We start from the raw sequence: 22,462 nt of genomic DNA, 5'->3' as shown, positions 1-22,462 counted from the left end.
AACTTGAGTCTGAAGGAATATAACAACATCTTTTCTAAACGTGGTCGACCAGGCTCGATCAAACACGGAATGCAGAAAAACCTGGGCCTTTAGCCTTTAAAGTATACTTCATTTCACTGTGCGCATACATAGGTGATTGGCACATGCACGCTACAACTGCTATGAGAGAAGGGACTATTTATCTTTAAAGTTTAGACCCATAAATATGTCTTTATTCCTTCATCTCCTTCATATACATATGCAGGTCTCTCCTGACCTCCTCACACATGCACTCTTGACGTGAACATCCACTGTTGTTGTTTCCACCTTTGTCTCCTGTTATTTATTGGCGATTACATCTTCTTTTAGCGCATCTTCATGATAACAACGACTCAACTGTGATTGCTGTCACCTTGTGGACCCAATAATTAGTGCAAAAAATTCAAGGCGCATGCGCAGAATGTGCGTTCAGAAAACATCGGTTAAACGCCAAACTATATTTCCAGTGTGCGTTTTGCGAATCCCTCCGCGTACGTATGTGTGATGCAAATTGCATCATAAGCACAGCCGCTTGACTGCACACCACCTAGATTTTCTCGACTCGTGCACGCGGTCCTTGTCTGTGTGCGTCGTCTGAGCTGGCCATTGACTCTACTAAAAGAGTGTCACAAAATAGTTGTAGTGTGCCTAAGGCCCAGGTGTACTTTGTTTTTGCACGTACCAGATCACCTCACGCCTGGTCTACCGCATTGCCTTTGTGAGTATACTTTTATACGAACATATAGGAACACATTCAATGCATGCGCACTACAACTGCTTTGAGCTCTTTTAGTACAATCAATGGCCAGTGCAAGTGCAGACGCTGTGCACAGAAAATCTAGGCACTGCACGGTCAAGTTGAACAGCTGTGCTGATGATGCAGTTTGCTTCACACATACTCTGTGCAGAGGGATCCGCAACGCACACATCCGAAGTATACTTTCGAGTGCCGCCCAAACAGTGCCGACCTGCCGAGGTATGGACTCTACAAGACCCATGAAGGTGTCCAGTGGTATCTGGCACCCAGACATAGCAGCAGATCCTTCAAGTCCTGTAAGTTGCGAGGTGGAGCTGCCGTGGATTGGACTTGTTGGTCCAGCACATCCCACAGATGCTCAATCGGATTGAGATCTGTGGAATTTGGAGGCCAGGGCAACACCTTGAACTCTTCATCCATGTTCCTAGGTGGCACGTCAAATTGACGTCCACATGAATGGCCAGATCCAGGGGTTCCCAGCTGAATATTGCCCAAAGCATCACACTGCCTTGTCGTCATCCCACAGTGCATCCTGGTACATCACTTCCCCAGGTAAATGGCGCACACGTACACAGCTGTCCATGCGATGTAAAAGTAAATGGAACTCATCAAACCAGGCAACCTTCTTCCACTGCTGCAAGGTCCAGTTCTGACACAAGTTTGGCCATTGTAGGTGCTTTCAACGGTGGACAGGGTTCATCATGGCACTCTGACTGGTCTGCAGCTGCGATGCACTGTGTGTTATGACATATTCCTTCCTTAACCATCATTAAAAAATGTTGTGACTTGTGCCACAGTAGACCGTCTGTCGGTTTCGAACTGTCGCCGGTTTGTAGATTGACCTTCCTCGGACCACAGCTGACCAGGAGCACCCCACAAGCCTTGCCGTTTCAGGCCGGAATCACACATACTCTATGAGTGGGTCATCAGCAACGCGTTTCGTTTCGGCTTTCACAATGGCCCCGTCTCTTTTGTAGGGCAGTCACTTGCACTTGTTTATCAGTGTACTTGGTTGATATATCAAAGTCCCTTTCAAGGCAAGTCAGTCAACTCTGCAGTCATCTTTTAATGCTCTCGGGCAGGCTGGGCAACTTTTAATTATTTTACATATACACATTACTGTTATATAAATGTTATGTAGGCCTGTGTTACACGACTGCATTTCTTTTAAATAAATGTCTTGTTTTTTTATTGGTATTTTAGCCTTGTTGTATTCCCACTGCACTGAAAATCTTCTATTCCCAAAGACAACGTGTATGTGTGTATTTGGCAATAAAGCTCTTTTTGAGTCTCTGTCATTGCCTTGTGAATGCAAGGTGTGACAGTAATTACAATGCCCAATTGAATACTGCTAGCTGTCTTTTTAAAGGGTGAGCTCAAACCACCAGTGCACTGGACTATCAAAATGCAAAGTTTAAATAAATCTAATGGTACCAGTTATTTTTTTATGGGTCCTTCAACTTTACATATGGACCAATAAAGAATTATGACATTTTGCTCCATCTTTTCAATTGAAGCAGCTTTGGGTAAGTTCAAATTGGTCATATTTACGGCTATCGATCAATGCAATTTAGTGCCGATAACGAATTAATCACATATCAATATTTACCCCCAAATAAAGGTAATTTAGAATATAAATATTAAATAAATTATTATTAATGCAAACGTGAAAAAACATGACTTGATGAATTTTTTGAAAAGGAAATAAATAAATCAGCATGCTATATGGATAAGCTCGAATAATACATTTATAAATCCAAATTTTGCTAGATACATCATCTTAGAGAACTTTTTAAAAACTATTAAATTATTTGAAATTTCGTGTCTTTCTGTTCTTGTCCAGCCGTAAAATAAGCTTCTAAATCGCACAAAAGTGTGAATTTAGAAATGTTTTAATCAAAATAGATGATAAATTGATATTATGATTTCCCTCAAAATACAACCTCTAAAGCCCATGCTGTTAGGTCGCAGTTGGATGACATAATCGACGCGCGTCTGTTTTGTTCTATTTTCAGCAGCATGGCTCGGTTCCCCTTTTGCGCTGAGATATATCAGACATTAACGGCTCATCCGAGATAAAAGCGGTCAAAACTATCTCGGCTTGAACTAAAATAGCAACAATAAAAGATAATTTATCTACTACAAGCTCCACATAGAATCAGGTCATGTGAGCTTGATGTTTCATCAATAAAAGATAACTTTTGAAAGAAGTCTCAGTGTAATAGGAAAACTGGCAGTTATGTTAATTTTTTCTTACAACTGGTTATAAATAACTGGGTGTTGTAGATGTACTGCAACAATACGCCCCGGTACTGCATTTGATTAACTAACAAAATGTGTAGCAGATTTCTTCTACTGTTAAATGCAACAGAAATTAAAGTACTATAGTAGAACACAAGCCTCTCATGCTTACATTATAGTGAGTCCTTAACCACTTCTTAATGATCTACATAGTGGCTCTGCAAAAATATGTCATGCTCCCCACTTTAAAATAAAAACAGTCTCATATAGATATTATTTTAAAATGTGAATTTATTATTTTGAAGCCTATAAAACAATTGTGTACTATTTTGTCCTTTAAAAAACAATGTTATTGTGTAAACTAGCACAGATTTATTTTCTATTCAGATCATATACATATTACCATCTGCTGTAAATAGATGTGTTATGTGAAATGTGTTTATATCTCTTTTATGGATTTGACTGCAGTTCAACTCACTGTAATCTGTCAGGTTTTCTATATGAGTTGTTCTGATCTTTAAACAGTTAATAAGATAGATGAAGACACACATCCTGACTAATCAATATCAAATTATTGGGAAAGGACTGTTTGCACATCGAGCAGTACAGTAGAAAAGAACAAACTGCTCTTGCGTGCAGATCACCTCTGCTGCCGTGAAGAATTTGTGCAGAATATCGGCCAGGTCAGCAACGCATCTGGCTCCTTCCCAGACTATCTGCAGACTTTTTCATTGCATAAGGGAATCAGCCCTTTTGAACCAACAGCGTTTCACATCAGATGCGCTCCTCTGATGTTTGGTTCATTTGGACAGGCTGTCATGACTGACTGATTTATTCAGTTCTTTGAGGCCAGCAGAGCTAATTTGATTTAATTGATTGTTTCTCCTCTCAGCTCCTGCACATCCAGAATGGCTGAGTAATCAGAGCTTGAGCACAGAAGATGCCTTGAAGACTCACCAGTATGCCACAGAGAGAGCAAGAGCAGAGGCTGAGGTTCCAGCAGACACAAGGTCATCTGATCTCTAAAGTGCAGTGCATTTACTGACTCAATAAATTCCCTTCATCACCCAACTGGCTTTTTATGTGTGACAGTGATTTTTTTTAGATTACTGAACATATCTATTAAAGTAAAACACACATCACATCACCTCATCTCATCTAGTTATTTGGATAAAAGGATTTTTAAAGGAACATATTAACATTATTGTTAAAGACTTGTTAAGTACATTTTGATATTTTTTATTTATTTATTTTTCTCCCCAATTTGGAATGCCCAATTCCCAATGTGCTCTAAGTCCTCGTGGTGGCATAGTGACTCTCCTCAATCCAGGTGGCAGATACTGAACCTCAGTTGCCTCCGCATCTGAGATCGTCAATCCGCACATCTTATCACGTGGCTGGTTGAGTGCATTACCGCGGAGACATGGCACGTGTGGAGGCTTCACATTATTCTCCGCGGTATCCACGCACAACTCACCACGCGCCTCACTAAGAGCGAACCGCATTATAGCAACCACGAGGAGGGTAGCTTAGGAGACCTGGCTGGAGTCACTCAGCACACCCTGGATTTGAACTCGCATCTCCAGGGTTGGTAGTCAGCGTTTTTGCTCACTGAGCTACCCAGGCCACGGCATACTAAGTAATTAAACTTTCTGCAGAGTTTCTGTTTGGTAGTTAGTGCCTGTCTTTTTTGAAATGCACAGATCTTTCACCACTTTTCTAAACAGTCCATAAAACACTTTTAACCCTGCGTTGAATGCTGATGGTGTTTGCATTTGTGTTATAATGTCCTTGTTTTCGTCCTCTTGATTGCAGTCAGGAAGCTCATGTTCAGGTGAGCGGGACATTTATGTGGCTGGATGACCTCCAGACTCCCACTCTGTATCAACAGGAGAGCTGACTGTGCCAACTGGGAATACAAATCCCCTTTATAGGGGAGACATAGCCAGGTAACTTTACTTGAATCACTTTCTCTGTGTTTGTCTCACATATACAGATGCTCTCCTCTTACATTCTTTCTTTGGCTCTCTGAAGGTCAGCCAGTCTCAGCTGCAGCAGGTGCCAGATTCTCCATAATGCAGGGGAATACTGCGACTGTGCTTGTGTGTGCGTGTGTGTGTGTTTGTGTGTGTGTGTGAGAGAGAGAGAGAGTGAGATGTGGTGTGTACTATGGTCATCTGTCTCTTTGAGCTGCTTTTACATCCCCAGCCTCTGTTTGCCACATAAAAATCTACATTAAATCTTCTATGTTTCACCTTCAATAGCATCATATTTGTTTTTACCTGCCTTTGGCGCACACACCATTTTTTAGTGCAAGGCATGCACTGTATTAAAATGTTCATAACATTTTCTGCAATTAATTCACCTCAATCTGCATAATGAGACTTCATTTAAACTTTGTTTTGTAGGTAATTTTAGCCTTAAAGGAAAAGTTCACCCAACAATGAAAAGTCTATCATTATTTACTAGGCTTGGGATTAATGCCTTTTTCACGCATTGATAGTCAGAACATTTTCTAGAAGATTATCGATATATATAGACATAATTTTTTAGATATAAATAGGGCTACTTGTTGCACAATAGATTTTGTCTTTTCAAACATATTTCTCAACACTTTGGTAAAGTGCGATCATCAGGGTATATTAAAGGTAGTCGCGCACCAGATGTGTCTAGCAGACAACATGGCGCATTCCAACATTTTAAGCAATTATTTTATACAAAGGTACGCACACATCGCCAACTCTCAAATTCTGCTGTGCCATGGAGCGCAACTCACATAGTTTTCCATTAAAATGTACCCAAATCATTATCAAAGGACAAAGATTATTTACTTTAGCCATTGCTGAATGATATATTGTGTATATGTATAATTCTTATAGTGGTTGCACCCGTTTCATACACTAACCTGCAAACTCATCAACTTCACTTTGTTATTTCTGAAGAAGTACAAAAACCTTCATAAATTTGGACTTTTGCGCTGCATCAGTTTGTCCTGTGTGTGTGATATCTGTGCCTTTCCTGACCGCTTCCAGCTTCAGTAAATGTTACATCACCCTCTTATAATAGCATCTCCCAACGCTATTAAGCCCGACTATTAAACAGAAGGCTAACTGAGTGAATTGGAAAGCACACAAATTAGGATTCTTATTTTAATATATCGATGCCTCAAAAATATATCAATAAAATAACATGCTGATCAATAATCGATATTTTATGACATCCCTATAATTTACTCACCCTCATGTTGTTCCAAACCTGTATGACATTTGTTTCTTCTTTGGAACACAAAAGGAGATTTTAGGCAGCGACAGTCTCAATCACCACTTTTTTTCACAAACAGTAACTAACATTCTGCTTAACATCTTTTGTGTTCCACAAGAGAAAAAGGGTAATATGGGTTTGAAATAGCATGAGGGTGAGTAAATGAAGACAGAATTTTCATTTTTGTGTGCACTATCCCTATAAGCCTGCTATCTAGGGGAAGTGACCCAATTAATCCCATGTACCATAAACCCACTAGTTGTTTTATTTAGAAATTGTTGACAAAAAGACAAAACGCATAATATATATTTATTTTCACATCAAATTCACATGTTTGTTACATTATTTCATTCAGAGCCAATAGAATTCTAATTTATTTAGGATTTATTTATTTAAGAAGTTATTTAGGATTATGTGCCACTACTGTTTGACAGTCACTGTCTGTAGAATATATAAGATATATTTTAAAGATATAATATTTTATCAAATATAAAATTATAGGATGAAGTTTCTTGATTTACATGTTAAGCAATCTGTGGCAGGGCGGAGGGCATTATACACACCCGGTCCCTTATCAGGCTAAACAAGCCTCCTCCGAATCAATGCCGACTGCGGAGGATTGTGCGGGAGAGAGAGATAGTTTACAGACATGTCCGCCATGTGTGTTTGTGTCTTCTGTTTTAAGTTTATTATTAAAATATTGTTTATATAATCAAGCCGGTTCTCGCCTCCTCCTTTCCGTTGACTGCTTTATACAATAAAATCATAATATCTACACACTGAATTGCAATTGATCGTTTCTTTTCCTCTATTTTACCACCTTTACATTACTAAGAGGGTCTTGTGTCATGTTGACTAAAAACGTTTTTGGGCTGAATAAATGTTGAACTGTCCAAAAAATCTTTTACGCTTTTTTTTTTATTATTAGGGCTAGGAAATAAAAAATATTAGTGACGTTTCAGGAAGTGGAAAAAAATGTATACTGCATTAATTGCATTAATAGTTTCAACACATTAAATAGTCAACTATTAATTGCAGACATTAACGCATAACAAATTACTTAATTAAAGGGTTAGTTTACCTATAAATTTCAATTTACTCACCCTCATGCCATTCCAGATTTTACACGACTGTCTTTCTTCTTCAGAAAACAAACGAAGATTTTTATAAGAATAGTGAATGGTTACCAACATTTTGAAGCTCCAAAAAGCACATAAAGGCAGTGTAAAAGTAATCCATAAAACTCCAGTGGTTAAATCTACAATACATCTTCAGATGCGATATAATAGGTGTGGGTGAGAAACAGATCAAAATAAAAAGTCTTTTTTTACAAAAAATGTTCCTCCCTGCCCAATAGGTGATATGCACAAAGAATGTGAATCGCCAAATGACAATAAGAAGAATGTGAAAATGAAAGTGGAGATTTTATAATTTTTTTATATAAATTGTATATTTTATTCACATAGAATCACCCTAAATCTTTTAACACTATTCTTTTGCTGCCTGTTTCCTTGATATCAGCATGCAGCTCTGTAGTTAAAGTTCTGCACCCCTACTCTCTTTAGTGTTGTTCTGGGGCTTATTTACTCCAAGTGCTCTGGCACTGTAGGCTGTAGTGAAGGGTTTATTAGCTGCTCAGAGGCAACAAATATCATGCCTGGCAGTTCACCAACTCCTATCAGCTTTAATCTGGTGTCAGAGCTGCCATCTGTAACTGAAGAGACCACAATCAATACACTCAGATTCTCTCTCTCTTTGTCTCTCTCTCCCGACAACCCCTTCTTACAAAGATCCCCCATACAGACTCTTTTAAAGCTGATCCATATCATGCGTTGAGAGTGTGTCTTCTGCAGAGGTGCACCCTTGCACAGTTCTTGAGAAAGTCAAATGCTGCTCAAATGAGGATACAAATCCTTTGCCGTCAATCGCCTCCTCACTGCTACTTTCTCATGTTATCTCATCCTCCCACAATCACCTGAGAGATCCTGTTATTACTTTGTCCTTCACCTGCCACCAGGCCCAGATGAAATGTGCAGACTTTTTAGGCATTTTCAGTGCTCATTTGGGAGAAAATTGACAGAATTCTGCAGAATGCATTTCAACATACTAAAATATGTTAAAGCTTAGTGTACTACATTCTTATTGTTAGCTAAAAGCATAATCAAGTTTGTCAAATTATTTAATAAACAAACTCAATGGGCGTGGCATTTGTAAATTTTTTGTGGATGTATGTTGCTTCTTCTTGCTGCCATCTTTGCTCATGGACTCTCCATTCTGGGCACACATTTTATGGGCTAATGACCTGAGCCATAAATGCCAAGTAACTAATCACTCTGTAGCTGCAGGAAAATTATGTAATGACAACACTGATGACATCATAATAATGTGCACTGTTCCAAGCCTTTCACTAGTGACAGTCTTGCTTGTGCATCTGCTGTGAGGTCAGCAGACAGTCAATTTCAATCTTTTAAGAGCACTCCAAAAATAAGATCAGACAAAACATATACTGTAATATAATTGATCAATTAAAAATGTATACAGTATATTGCTTACGAAAAGTTTTTTGTTTTGAATGGCATTATGGGACGCCTTGGCAACCAAAGTCTAGCAGCTGTTTCAACAAGTTTCTCCACCAACTGAAAGTCTTAACTTTTTGGGAGTCAGTTTTTCTTATGTAATGTGTTTCCATTTTAAAGATATAAGAGGAAGGGAAGCTCATGCCTCGGATTGGACTTAAAGACACAGGCCATGAGCTGGGTCGACAGGGGCCCAAATAAGAAACCTGAGCGCTATTTCTCCTCTTCCACCCGTCAGCTGCTGCGTTCAGATGCCCAGCCGGCTTTGCCTGCACTCTCTGAGGGCACTGAGATCAACTCTGATTCCTACATCTAGCTCCCAGCATGCACTGAGGAACAAGACTCATCCACCCAGGCACCTGTAACATGGGTCAATCTACTGGGCATCTATGACCCAGGAACATATCTGTGGCTGGAGGACAAGGGCCAGCCAGAGGTCAAGGGAGATCAGCAGGGTGTGGAGGCTCAGGGAAGCATCAGCACCCTACTTAATGCTTGCGTGGAGAAATTTAACAGGAAGCTGCGGGAGAATCCTACAGACATGCAAATGTGGCTGGATTTTGTACGCTTTCAGGTATATTTACATGTAATCATTTAGCAGACACTTATATTAGGGTTCCCACGGTCATGGAAAACCTTGAAATGAGAAGGACCCAGAATTGATCAGCAATGTACAAAAGTATAATCTTGTACAGAGTTGTAGGTGAGACACCAAAGCATGAATTGTGTCTTTTGGCATTTTTTGAAGAGTGATTCAGGTGTTCTGATAGAGTTGGGAAGATCATTCCACAATTAAGGTACAGTGAAATTTCATGGAGGGGATTTTGTGCCACTTTTATAGACCGATATTCCGGTTTTACTGATAAATCGGTGCTTTTTGAAACTATCGGTTAATGGAAAAAAAACCTATATATATTATAATTGCCCTTAGGTTTTTTTCCCCCCTCTCCGTGTTCCTCTGTGACCAGTGCTGGAGGAGTCTACAGGTAGAACGTCTTGGTTCTACAGTATTACAGCGTCATCTAGAGGTGAAATAAATACAATCATGTAAGGATTTGCTGTCTCTAAAAAATTAGCATTGACAATATTCATCCATATTACTTCAATGCATATTTTGTTATTTTGATTATATAATCAAGTGTATTAAATTGGAGTGTGGGCATGCAAATAAAAATATGACTATATGGAAACATCCCCCATCATCTCCTTCATTGTGTAAAATAATATTTTTGAAATCGATCCAATTTTATTTTGATTTTGTTGGTTAGAGTACTCGGCTACAAAATTACTACAAAATGCTCATTCCTAGGCTAGAGTTTGAACGATAGTCGATTTTGTCAGTACAACAGCTAAGGTGGTGGAAAAGGCTGATAAACAATTAAATGGTATCAGTTAAAAATATCAAGTATGACACGTATGTGAAGTTTATGATTTGTTGTTGTTTCAAAGGAAGCTAATTTCAACAAACTATGCTTTTCTTTTGGGGGGAAAAAATGAAATTAACATGATGCATTAATAAAATTACATTTAAAAAATAAGATTTAAAAATAACAGTAAAAAAGATTTAAACTTTCCCAGAGCTTACATCGAAGCTCCCTAATGACACCATTATCGTAATGGTGGCATTGGGGTAATGCACATAAATAAACTCTGAATCTACATAAAGGCTACCACATTTTAATAATTTCACATGTTATTCAGGAAAAACAAGTGGTGTAAGTTAGCTTTTTATACAATGTGCTCTGCCCCAGTTCAGATATTTGAAGTCTGCATGAAACGGATGTTGAGACAGAATTTACTTCCGTATTTTGACGTATTTCCGAGTGAAACAGCTTATCGAACAAGAAAAAAAAAACACAGGGCGGGATTTGAGTTTATCCATTGGTTGTTGATTGGATTGTGAATATATGGGCATTGCATAGCGGAACGGAGGCAGATCTAAATGCGAGTTTGCAGTGGACACACCCTTACCACCATGCTGCTTGAGTCAGAGCCGGTTATCAGTGAAATTGATCATCGATCTCAACATGATGAGATTTATCAATATGACAACATAAACGCACATCGCGGTCTTTGCTTATGAAGAGGCTGTAGCCGTTGAGAAATGAGTGAGTAAAAGATAACCATATTTAACGTTTTGAATCACAAAACACTTACTCGTGCTGTGCATCCCAGGATAACTGCATTCAAAACTATAAATAAACTCCTGGTGCATCTGAAGAGCTGTATTCATTAGTGATCTCCTCAGCAATTCAGGCATGAAATGTCTCGAACACAACCGCGATTTCACCGTTATTTCTCCTCATTCGAAATGTAAATTCAAGCCAGCTGACCCGTAACAAAGGAAGTTTGGGTTAAGGAACGATAGTTTTGAAGGAGAACAGACTAAAATACACCTTACTGTCTTCACCAACATGCGACTGATTGAAAGCTGTGGTATTAATAACAATGGGGCAGGGTTTAAGCGGACTAAATGATTGGAGAATCCTGCATTCGTCAACAGAAGATCAAGTTGTGGTTTCAACAGAAGATCAAGTTGTGAAATTTTAAAGATTACGTAGTCCATAAAAAATAAATAAAACATCTGCATGGATGAATCGTTCACGATAAGATCAATAACATGCATTTAAAAAATAGATCGGGTGAATTTTCATGCCGACTTTAACGCAGATACTGGTCGGATAAGCTTCTGAGTTTCTCGTACTGTTTAGCATTTTCTCTCCACCATAAAGGCAGATCCTCGTCCATTGGTATGCATTACTCCAACAAGAAACAAATATCAATAGAGTAGAATTAAATAAAAATTAAAATATTACAAGTATTTCTACACTTGGCTTTGCTTCAAAGCACACAAAGACAGCATCTTGTCTCCAACATCTCGATGAAACACATCCACAGTGCCCCCAGTGGACTCAATTGTAACTGCGAGATTTGGTGAGCGGTCCAGAGTAAAGTGCAGGATAATTCAGTGTTGCCAACGTCACACAAATACGCAAAGAAAACATTTTATTGCGATATATCGAGTAGTGATTTTAATACTCGACTGTTCGATGTTCAATTTGCAAGCATGCTGTAATGCGGGCAGCAGTAGTTTGAAACAAAGAGAGGTATAATGCATGTTCTTTTGGTTAGTTGAAGGAAGATATACAGAGAGTGTACCTGTTTCATTTTGCAAAGAACTCTGGGAGCCTGCAGTCCTGCTGAAAGAGTAGAAGAAACTTGTATTCGTACTCCCAAACAGTGCCCCCTTATGGAAGAAATATCTCCTCTTCACGCAGAGTCATTTCAGCACCTTCTCAGTGTCAGAGGTCAACAGTGTGTACGGAAAGTGTCATGCTCAGTGCAGTTCAGGATGGCAGTATGGTGTCTCACCCTCCACTGCCAGGCACACAGGAAGACATTTTGGGTAAAATTATATTTGATACTTGTTGAATGTACACATCAAACATTTAACGTTTAGCATCTTTTGACTCCGTGGATGCTCATACTGAATGTGGATAGTGTTATTAACATTTTCAAAGACCCCATGAAATCACTTGATCACTTGTTTTCTTTTCTGTGTTGACGTATTTTCTATTGAAACAGGAAGTTTGGGTGAGACATATCGAAGCTAACATCACTCTTTTTTTTTTTACTTAAATAGCCAATCTGCTTTAGTTACATCACAACCATGATCTATGATTTACTACTTGCTATTAAGAGGCAGATGGTACTTTCCCATTCTAGAGAGCATTTGATTGGACAAAAAGCTGTGTAGTGCAAGATGAGTCATCAATATGTTTGGTTGTTTACCTTGAATAGAATAATTGTACATTTTAAATGCATATAAGTGGCCTCGATGTAAATAGACAGGAACTAAAAGCCACAAACTCCAATTTTTTATTTCATTGAGTCTTTGAAAGACAAATCTGATCACAGAATGTTACAATGAAGTTATGCACTGGAGTGTCCTCAGCTCTTTGTCATATTTTGGGCGTGTGTGTGTGTGTTTTGGAGTGGCCCTCTGTCTGTGTGTGTGTGTGTGTGTGCCAGAGATCGACTGACAGGCAGCAGTTAAAGGTGAAGATGTGGTGTTTTTGAAGTGGATTGGCATGTTGTTTGTCAGCTAGTTTAGACATTGTATTGTATGGATCTGTTTAGAGAGAGGCAGATAGTGACTCTGAACACAAACATCACTGTTCTAGGCTTCCTTGTGACACCTCTGTGACTCCAGAGTGTGTGTGTTAATCATCGGTCAGATTTTGAACCAGGCTGTTTTGTGCTCTCAGTTAGCCTAAATAAACAATTACCTCAATAGATTGGTTCTGTTGTTTTGCATGTTTGTGTTTGGATCAGCATTCCCTGGGCCAACATTTGCTGAACGTAGCAAAAATTTTCAGGGGCTTACATGCAATGATTTTTACACAGATTGGACCAGACTGTGAGATTAAGAGATCTAGTGAGCTTGCGAAAGGCTTGAGTTGAAAGGGTACAGAGCCTCTTAGAGGACAGGGAGGGAATTTATTTTCCCACCATCTCCCCCAATTCTACACCAATGATGTTACAATATTAAAACCAAGGTTACTTTTTGTAAGGGAAAGATAACACTTTGCAAGGGAACCCACAATAATTGCGAAGGAATGCAAAACTATTTCAGAAAATAAATTGCCTCCCTGTCCTCTAAAGGGATGCATAGAAAGGGTTAGTAAAAAAACTAAAATGATGCTCCATACCCGTATTACTTTATTTCTTCAGTGGAGCACAAAAGAAATTTAGCAGAATATTGATGCAGCTCTTTTTCATAAAATGAAAGCATACAGTAAGCATGGGCTGTCAATCTCCAAAAATGAAAGTAGTCCATATGAATATATTCTGATTTTCTGAAGCCATTCAACAGATTTGTATGAGGAACAAGCTGAAATTTAAGTTGTTTCCTGTTAATCTTTCTCATGCCACAGTTCTGATTTTTTTTTGTGCTTGCATATATTCAGAAATGCAGATGAAGAAGAGCTGGACCAGAATTGATGTCGATGTTTATAAACCTAATTGGTTCTCATGCATATTTTTATATGCAGGAGTGTGAATAAAATTCAAGAGCGATGGTGAGGGTAAGATTTTCATCAAAGACTGATATTTCATTCTGTTCTTCACCAAAAGTTGTTGTGTGACTGCAAAAGACTTGGAATCTAGCGCACAGGTGACTACTTTCATCACAATTTTTAAGGTGCTTTTTGACCTTTTAAGGAGCCTGTAGTCACTATATGCTTTTGTTGTGTAAAAAGATAAGTGTTAAAATTCTGCTAAACTTCTCCTTTTGTGTTTCACAAGAATAGAAAGTCATATGGGTTTGGAAAGTCAGGATGAGGTTGATGTTGACAGAACTATTCAAAGAAGATAGTGGCTTTCTGACTCTGTGCTGCCCTCTTGTTATCAAAGGTGGCAGTGCAGTGTCAAAGATTAGCATTATACTGGACAATCTTTAGGTTACTCTGTTTTGAATTCTTTGATTTTGTTGAAATTATTTTTTGCTACAAGTTGGAATATTATACTGATTTAGGAAATTCACAAACTCAATTTTATTTAATTGGAGTGGTGGTGTAGTGGTCTAATGCACATAACTGGTAAACTGGTAATCAGAAGGTTGGTGGTTTGATCCTCACAGCCACCACCATTGTGTCAAGCAAGGCACTCCGGGGGGATTGTCCCTGTAATAAGTGCACTGTAAGTCGCTTTGGATAAAAGCATCTGCCAAATGCGTAAATGTAAAACACTAACAGGCAGTTTGTGCTCTTTCTCTGCTTTGGCAGAGATCTCCCTTCAGCAGGTCCATTTCCTGCGGCAGGCTGGTCACACCGAGAAAGCTGTGTGTCTCCTCCAAGCCTTGCTGGACTTCACTTTCTTCAAGCCAGACAGTGTGAAAGACTTGCCCACCAGACATATGTTGACACTTCTTTAACATGCAGATGACCAACAACATATGATTATCTGCTGTAGAGCATAAAAGATAACTCTGCATTTCCACATGATGCCATTTAATTATTAAGCATAAAACATGGGATTTACTGATTTGTAAAAATGTTATACATTTAAAAAATTATGTAGACTAACTTTTTGTATGATTAGAGTTCAATTAATTCTACTGTTTCATGAGATGTGTATGAATTATGTGTTCATGTGAAGCTGTGTTCGCTCTGCCCTCTGTCTGTTTCCTTTTAGGTCAGAGGAATTGCTGAAGAGGCATTTTCACATGCACTGTTGCTTTTTAAAAAAACTTTTTTTCTTTAGCAGCAAAATATCTGTCCCGTTGACAGCCACATACACATTCTGCTGAGTAAGACAGAAACCTAGAGAGTTCGAATGCTCTCTGTCCAAGACAAGTTCAACATGAACTTGATACATTTGGAAGCTGGTTGTATTGGCCACATTAAAAACTAAATTCTTTTATAGGTCTGTGAATTTCTGCTTTCACTTTTGGGGGATTCCAATAATAAGGATATTTCACCCAAAATGGAAAGTGAAGTGTCTTCATTTACTCAACCTCTTGTTGTGGCACACAAAAGGAGATGTCGAGAGATGCCAGGCTATTTAACTTCAGAGTTTCTCTGATGTATATTTTTGTTGTGTTTGTTTTTAAAGCTGCTCGAGTTATTATAATACAGCTCAGTCCTCAAAACTTACAGAGTGCCTCATCACTGCAGCATTAATCATACAGTCAGAATGTAATGGGCTGGCTGCTGCCATTCTCTTGCTGTGATTGGCTGAGCCGGTTCCCAATGCTGGTTTGCTTTGGTGCTGCAGTGTGAAGCAGATTTGGCGCTAAGTTAAGTTTTGAGTGATCACTTCAAATTGAACAATATTCATCGTTCAGCTGAGCACACTCTTACATGGTTTGTGCCTTTGCTTTGTTAATGCCTTGACTGAATAACATGCTGTTGTGTTACACACAAAAACTGAAGTGTGTGTGTGAGTGTGAGCGTGAATTTATCACTTTGTGGGGGACCAAATGTCCCCATAAGGATAGTAAAACCCGAAATGTTTGACCTTGTGGGGACATTTTGTTGGTCCCCATGAGGAAAACAGCTTATAAATCATACTAAATTATGTTTTTTGAAAATGTAAAAATGCAGAAAGTTTTCTGTGAGGGTTAGGTTTAGGGGTAGGGTTGGGTTTAGAGGATAGAATATAAAGTTTGTACAGTTAAAAACCATTATGTCTATGGAAAGTCCCCATAAAACATGGAAACACAACAAGTGTGTGTGTGTGTGTGTGTGTGTGTGTGTGTGTGTGTGTTTCTTAGAGCCATTTTGGGACAGTGGAGAACCTAGGATCAGGGAGCAAGGGGCTGGAGGCCTCGATGCTTCAGCAGGATAGAGGAGGATAGGTGTTTCCACCGGCGCCAGGTGATCAAACCATACACATGCATCATCCTGGATAATGCACTACAGTCTAGCTTGTGTTTGGGCAATGGGTACAAAAGCATGTTGATGTTTGGCTATTCTCATACCTTTTTCCTACTAATTTGCATAGGATAACATGGATTGCTTGTCATGTAATGAGATAAAGAATAAAAACTGCTCATGTTCATGCTGTGTGGTGCAGTTTTTTTTTTGTGGATTTTATTTGCACACCTATGTTTCCTATAATGAAAAGAATGTTGATTTCTCTAACCAGGTTGTCTTGCATTAATAAAAATATGTTATTTGAATCATGTTGGAGTTACTGTTTAGTTCAGTACATTTAAAAATCTAATCATGAAACATATCAAGTCATGATCGTTTTGAAAAATATAAAGATTAAAAAAATGTTTTTACATATTGCCCAGCCCTTTTTTATGGATGACAGGTGTTCTCGTTTTGGGTACAATTTTTGTGTGGGCTTGCTGATGAGTGAAAGATGAGCACTTTTAATCTGAATTATGCTCTGTCTCTCTCTGTGCAGGTCTTGTTTGATGACATCGGCCCATCTATGATCCGTGTGGACAGGCCAAATCTTCAGCTGCAGTGGATGCTAGGCAAGGCAAGGCAAGTTTATTTATATAGCAAATTTCATACACAATGGTAATTCAAAGTGCTTTACATAGAAGAGATTAAAATAAGAATAAAAAAAAATAAATAAGAATAATTGAAACAGTTTATAATATAAAATAAAATACAGTACAAACAGTCGGACACACAGTGGCACAGTGCTCATTCAGTAAATGCACAGCTAAACAGATGTGTTTTGAGTCTGGATTTGAATGTGACTACTGTAGGAGCACATCTGATCTCTTCTGGAAGCTGGTTCCAGCTGCGGCTGGCATAATAGCTAAAAGCAGACTCTCCTTGCTTAGAGTTAACCCTTGGTATTTCTAGCTGATGTGATCCTAATGATCTGAGTATTCTGTTGGGTTTATATTCAGTGAGCATATCTACAATATATTGAGGTCCTAGCCCATTGAGTGATTTATATACCAGTAATAATACTTTAAAATCAATCCTAAATGTAACTGGGAGCCAGTGTAAAGACCTGAGGACTGGTGTGATATGTTCATATTTTCTGGTTCTGCTCAGAATCCTGGCAGCAGAGTTCTGTATGAGCTGCAACTGTCTTATGGTCTTTTTGGGAAGGCCAGTGAGGAGTCCATTACAATAATCCACCCTGCTGGTGATGAAAGCATGCACAAGTTTCTCTAGGTCTTGACTGGAAACAAAGCATCTAATTCTTGCAATATTTTTCAGATGATAGTATGCTGATTTAGTTATTGCTTTGACATGACTACTGAAACTAAGGTCTGACTCTAGAGACACACCAAGATTACTGACTTGATTTTTAGTTGTTTGACCCCTAGCATCAAGGTATGCATTCACCTTGAGAACGTCATCTTTGTTTCCAAACACAATGACTTCAGTTTTGTCCTTGTTTAACTGAAGAAAGTTTTGGCACATCCAACTGTTAACTTCATCAATGCATTGGCACAGGGAGTCAATGGGGCTGTAATCGTTAGGTGATAGGGCTAAGTAGATCTGTGTGTCGTCTGCATAGCTGTGGTAAGCAATTTGGTTCTTTCTCATTATTTGGCTCATTGGGAGCATATACAGGTTGAACAGGAGTGGCGCAAGAATTGAACCTTGAGGGACTCTGCATGTCATGGACGACCACTCAGACTTATGGTCTCATATACTCACATTATAACCTCTGCTGAATGCTGTCATTCCTGCAGTTTCTTTGTCTGGCTGGACCTTCTGGCTGGTTCTCTACACCTTCCATCTTACTACTGGGTGATATCTCCTACCTTGAAGAAGGCCCTTTTCAGAGCGACCTCTGACCTCCTATGACCTACCAACAGCTGGGATCTGTGCGGTGGGTCACATGACATTTCTAAGTGACCGCAGGAAGCAGGCGGGGTCGTGTAAGGCAGGTGAGGAGTTTCCGCGGAATGTTCTGGAGCAAACTCTCACACTCATCTCAGTGCAGGAGAGAGCTGTCATTGCACTCTGCTGGTTGCAGTATGAGAAACTCGAGGTCTGTATGAGAAAGCAAAAAAAAAAAGCATTTATTTACATTTCTTGATTCTGTGTATTATTAGGGTTAAAAATGTCCTGGTCATATTTCACCATAAAAACAATTACAATGATTTTTTGCATTGTGACATATTTTAGCACATGTCCTGAAAGGGGTCTGTCTGCTTCCTGCAACACTACTTACTACAAGACAAGCCCTCTACAAGTTATGTCCCCTCAAAATAACCAGTGAAATCCTTAAGTCTTGGATCAGTTAGATGCCACATTTTTGGAGTCCTGCAGCAGCCCTTCACCCTTTACCTATACATGACTATAAACCTTACCATAACAATAATTAAAAAAAATGAAAAGTTAGTAAAATACCGCAAATTAAAAGTTATTTTAAATGTATTCATATTGCCGGATCACCTGGTGGCAACAGTGAGGATACATTTAATGAAAGTGAAGAGCAGAAGAAGCTAGCATATGCTAAGCTAATTGGCTAACCAATTAGCCTTTAAGCTAGCTGGACAAACCAGAACAGATAAATGTTTATCTTATCATGTATATCTTTTGTACAAATACCTTCAGGAATAAAGTAAAGAGCACTTCCAAAAAATCTCACATTTAACAAGTAAGTTCGATTTACCATTTACATCTTACATTGAATAATGTGATATGTGACATAATTTAAAAGTTATTCTTTGTCATATTTAAAGAGTTGAAAATGAATCTGTAACGTAGTTCAATGGAAAGGTGGAGGCGAGAACCGGCTTGACAATATAAATAATAGTTTTAATGATAAACTTAAAAAGACACAAACACACACGACGGACATGTCCGTAAATGAACTCTCTCTCCCGCACTATCCTCCGCAGTCAGCCTTTATCCCTCTCGGAGGCCTGATTAGCCTGATAAGGGACCGGGTGTGTAGAATCACGACCCGGCCCCACCCTCCGCCCTGCCACAGAATCATATAGCTATTGCATATTGCAATTTAAAGTTTTTATGACCAATAAAATCACTAGATGATCCAAGGGGGCTTTACGTGTAGTGTGCGTGTCGTGAAGTGTGTGTTCCTTGTAGTCTTGTGGGATGCAGACAGATACGCTTGCTTTTTCCCCACCAAATTGTCATTAAAGGAATATGCTGGGTTCAAAACAAGTTATGCTAAAATAGAAAGATTTGGGGTGTAATGTTTATTACCACAAACAATTATTTTGTCTCGTCCCTCCTTTTCTTTAAAAAAAAAACGAATTCTGTTAAAACAAATTTATTGTTTGAGCTGTAAAGTTGTTTAAATCGTCATTTTTACTTTTGCATTGCTTCTGTATTTGCATGGTTGTTATGGGGTGCATGGGGGGTTAGTAAGCCAATCTGGGGTGACTATCCTGGGTAATCTGGAATAGGCACTGAAAGTATTAGATCTAAATGACTAAACAGTCTAAATGACCCCACCCTATGATACCTCTGCCTTCTCTATACCCAGTTAGTGGTAGAGCAGGTCTTTAGGAGTGAGACGGTCCTCACTTCCTCCCCAACTGTTTACATTCTTAATACATTAATGGAGGGTGCAGCCTACACCCCCTTTCTCAGGCCAAATCAACCCAGTGGCCATATTGAAGGCCAGAAAGGCCTATGAGTGGGCCCTGTTGAGCTCTTTACCTGAGCTGAGTGCAGGTCCAAAGAATGTCCTGTCTGGTTGCATGTTTTGGCCTTTTTCAGTACCTGACAATGGGAATAGATGCTGTTGATGCTGTGTACAGCCAAGCCAGACAAAGACTGACTCCTAATACTGTGAATTCAGATGTAACTAAATGCTCATTCAGGAGATCCAAAGCATTTGCAGACTGGGAGTCTGTTGCCATCCAGCACATAGCACTGCTACGCCACCACGCCAGCACCAATGTATTCCCTCTCTCCCGGCTGAGACTGGCGCTTACTGATACCCTCACATTATTGCTTACTGTTTGCAGTCACAGCTGAGCAAAGACTCAACCTGTTGCTGGACTATGTGCAGAGGTGAGAGAGAAATTATCTCTCATTTGCTTTACTGTACCCTGCCCTACTTTTTTGTTTGTTTTCCTTTTCTGTTCTTGCTTATTCCTTTTCTGTTCCCTGATATTTTCCTTTGCTTTGCTTTATTTTCCCTAGTCTCTTAGTTTTGCTTTTCCTTAAAGGGATAGTTCACCCAAAAATGAAAATTTGCATAATTTTCTCACCCTCATGCCATCCCTGATGTGTATTACTTTCTTCTGCTGTACACAAACGAAGGTTTTTAGAAGAATATCTCAGCTCTGTGGGTCCATACAATGCAAGAGAACGGGTACCAAAACTTTTAAGCTCCATAAAGCATATAAATACAGCATAAAATAAGGCCAGCAGGGTGTGCTCACCCTTCGGGTGAGATGTTAAGCCGAGGTCCTTGCTCTCTGTGGTCATTAAAAATCCTAGATCGCTTCTTGTAAAGAGTAGGGGTGTAACCCCTGTGTCCTGGCTAAACTCCCCCCATTGGCCCCTCTTAATTATGGCCTCCTAATAATCTCCATTCACTAATTGGCTCTAAAATTCTACTCTCTCCTCTCCACCAATAGCTGGTATGTGTTGAGTGTACTGGTGCTCTATGGCTGCCGTCGCATCATCCAGGTGGATGCTGCGCAGTGGTGGTGGTTGAGGAGAGTCCCCTGTTCACTGTGTAAAGCGAGTGTAATGTCACTGTGTAAAGTGAGTGTAATGTCAGAAATGTGCTATATAAATGTAACGTTCATTCATTCATCTAAAGGTCTGGTCTTCCAGGAGAAGCCCTCCCAACCCTTCTGGAAAATGGCCTCAGCAACCATATCCAATGTCTGTTTGAAACTGCCAAGGCACAGAACATGGGGCACACTGTCCTTTGTTGTGGAGAATATATCTGAACTTCATGGTAAAGTTGAAACCTCAAAGCATGATTTAGATATGGTCAGAAATTCCCAGCAATAAACAGACACTTGATTGTGTACTGATGCCCTGTGGATGTTTCACAGGAAATTGATGGAAATGCTGAGAGGGGCAGTGGAATATTCTACAAGGTTTTACAAGAAGTGCCCTTGGTAAAGGTAAGGTCGCTTTCTCTTCTGCAGATGTTGCAGATGCAATCCTGTCATTATTGTTCTATAAATTCCTTTAGATGAAAAAATACCTGAGAAGTAACTAACACTACAGCATTATAATGTGTAAAACTTGCTAGATAACTATATATTTCAGACTGTTGTTAACAATTACATACAATGCAGCATAGAGTGTTTAGATAAAAGTATCTGTGGGTACTTGCAGGGTTTGTACATGCACGCTGTGCATCTGTTTCCAGAGCACGTACAGGAGTTTTAGACCTAATGACTGAGAAGGAGTTGCATCTGAGAGTGACCGCGGAGGAGGTGGACATACTGCTGGAGGACTAGCCATCAAAACCCTTCCCATAATGCACTAGGAACTAGAGCATTCCAATCTTTGCTGCCTACCAGAAAACCACCAGAATTCTCTGAACAAGAACTGTACATTAAAAATAAAACTACAGATTTATTTTTTTGTGTTTTGTGGAATGTATTTTTCCAGTATGTTTGGGAATAAATGAGAGCTCATTGAAATATTAAGTTGTATGTCCTTATTTGAATGAAGTGACTATGAAATAAGACCAAATGCTTGCATTATCATTGCTTGTTTAGTTTATTACAGTTACCTGAGTATCCTGGGTGATAATTTTTTTTCTGATAAAGTCATTAACAAGCATTATATAATATTTAAGGAAAATTCCAGGTTCAATACAATTTAAGCTCAATCGGCAGCATTTGTGGCATAATTTTGATTACCACATAAAAATGATTCCCTCCTTTTCTTAAAAAAAAAAAAGAAGCAGAAATCTCGGTTACAGTGAGGCATTTTCAATGGAAGTGAATGTGGCCACATTTTGGAGGGCTTAAAGGCAGAAATATGAAGCTTATAGTTTTATAAAAGCACTTGCATTAATTATTCTTTTAAAACTTGTGTATTATTTGAGCTGTAAAGTTTTTTCAATCATAATTTTTACATTACGTTTGTTGACATTACATTGTCATGTAATTAGTGAGAGTTTTAATGTTTACAGAGTGGCCCCCATTTACTTCCATTTTAAGTGC

General features: G+C 39.0%; 1 pseudogene; it reads left to right on the top strand.

The window, feature by feature from the left end:
• The first annotated feature begins 996 nt into the window (after positions 1–996).
• LOC127656750 (nuclear exosome regulator NRDE2-like) lies at positions 997–21,834 on the top strand (annotated as a pseudogene).
• Positions 21,835–22,462: the final 628 nt, after the last annotated feature.

Source organism: Xyrauchen texanus, chromosome 16, assembly GCF_025860055.1.
Source record: "Xyrauchen texanus isolate HMW12.3.18 chromosome 16, RBS_HiC_50CHRs, whole genome shotgun sequence".
NCBI classification, from domain to species: Eukaryota; Metazoa; Chordata; class Actinopteri; order Cypriniformes; family Catostomidae; genus Xyrauchen; species Xyrauchen texanus.
This window is presented reverse-complemented; position numbering and strand designations above follow the sequence as displayed.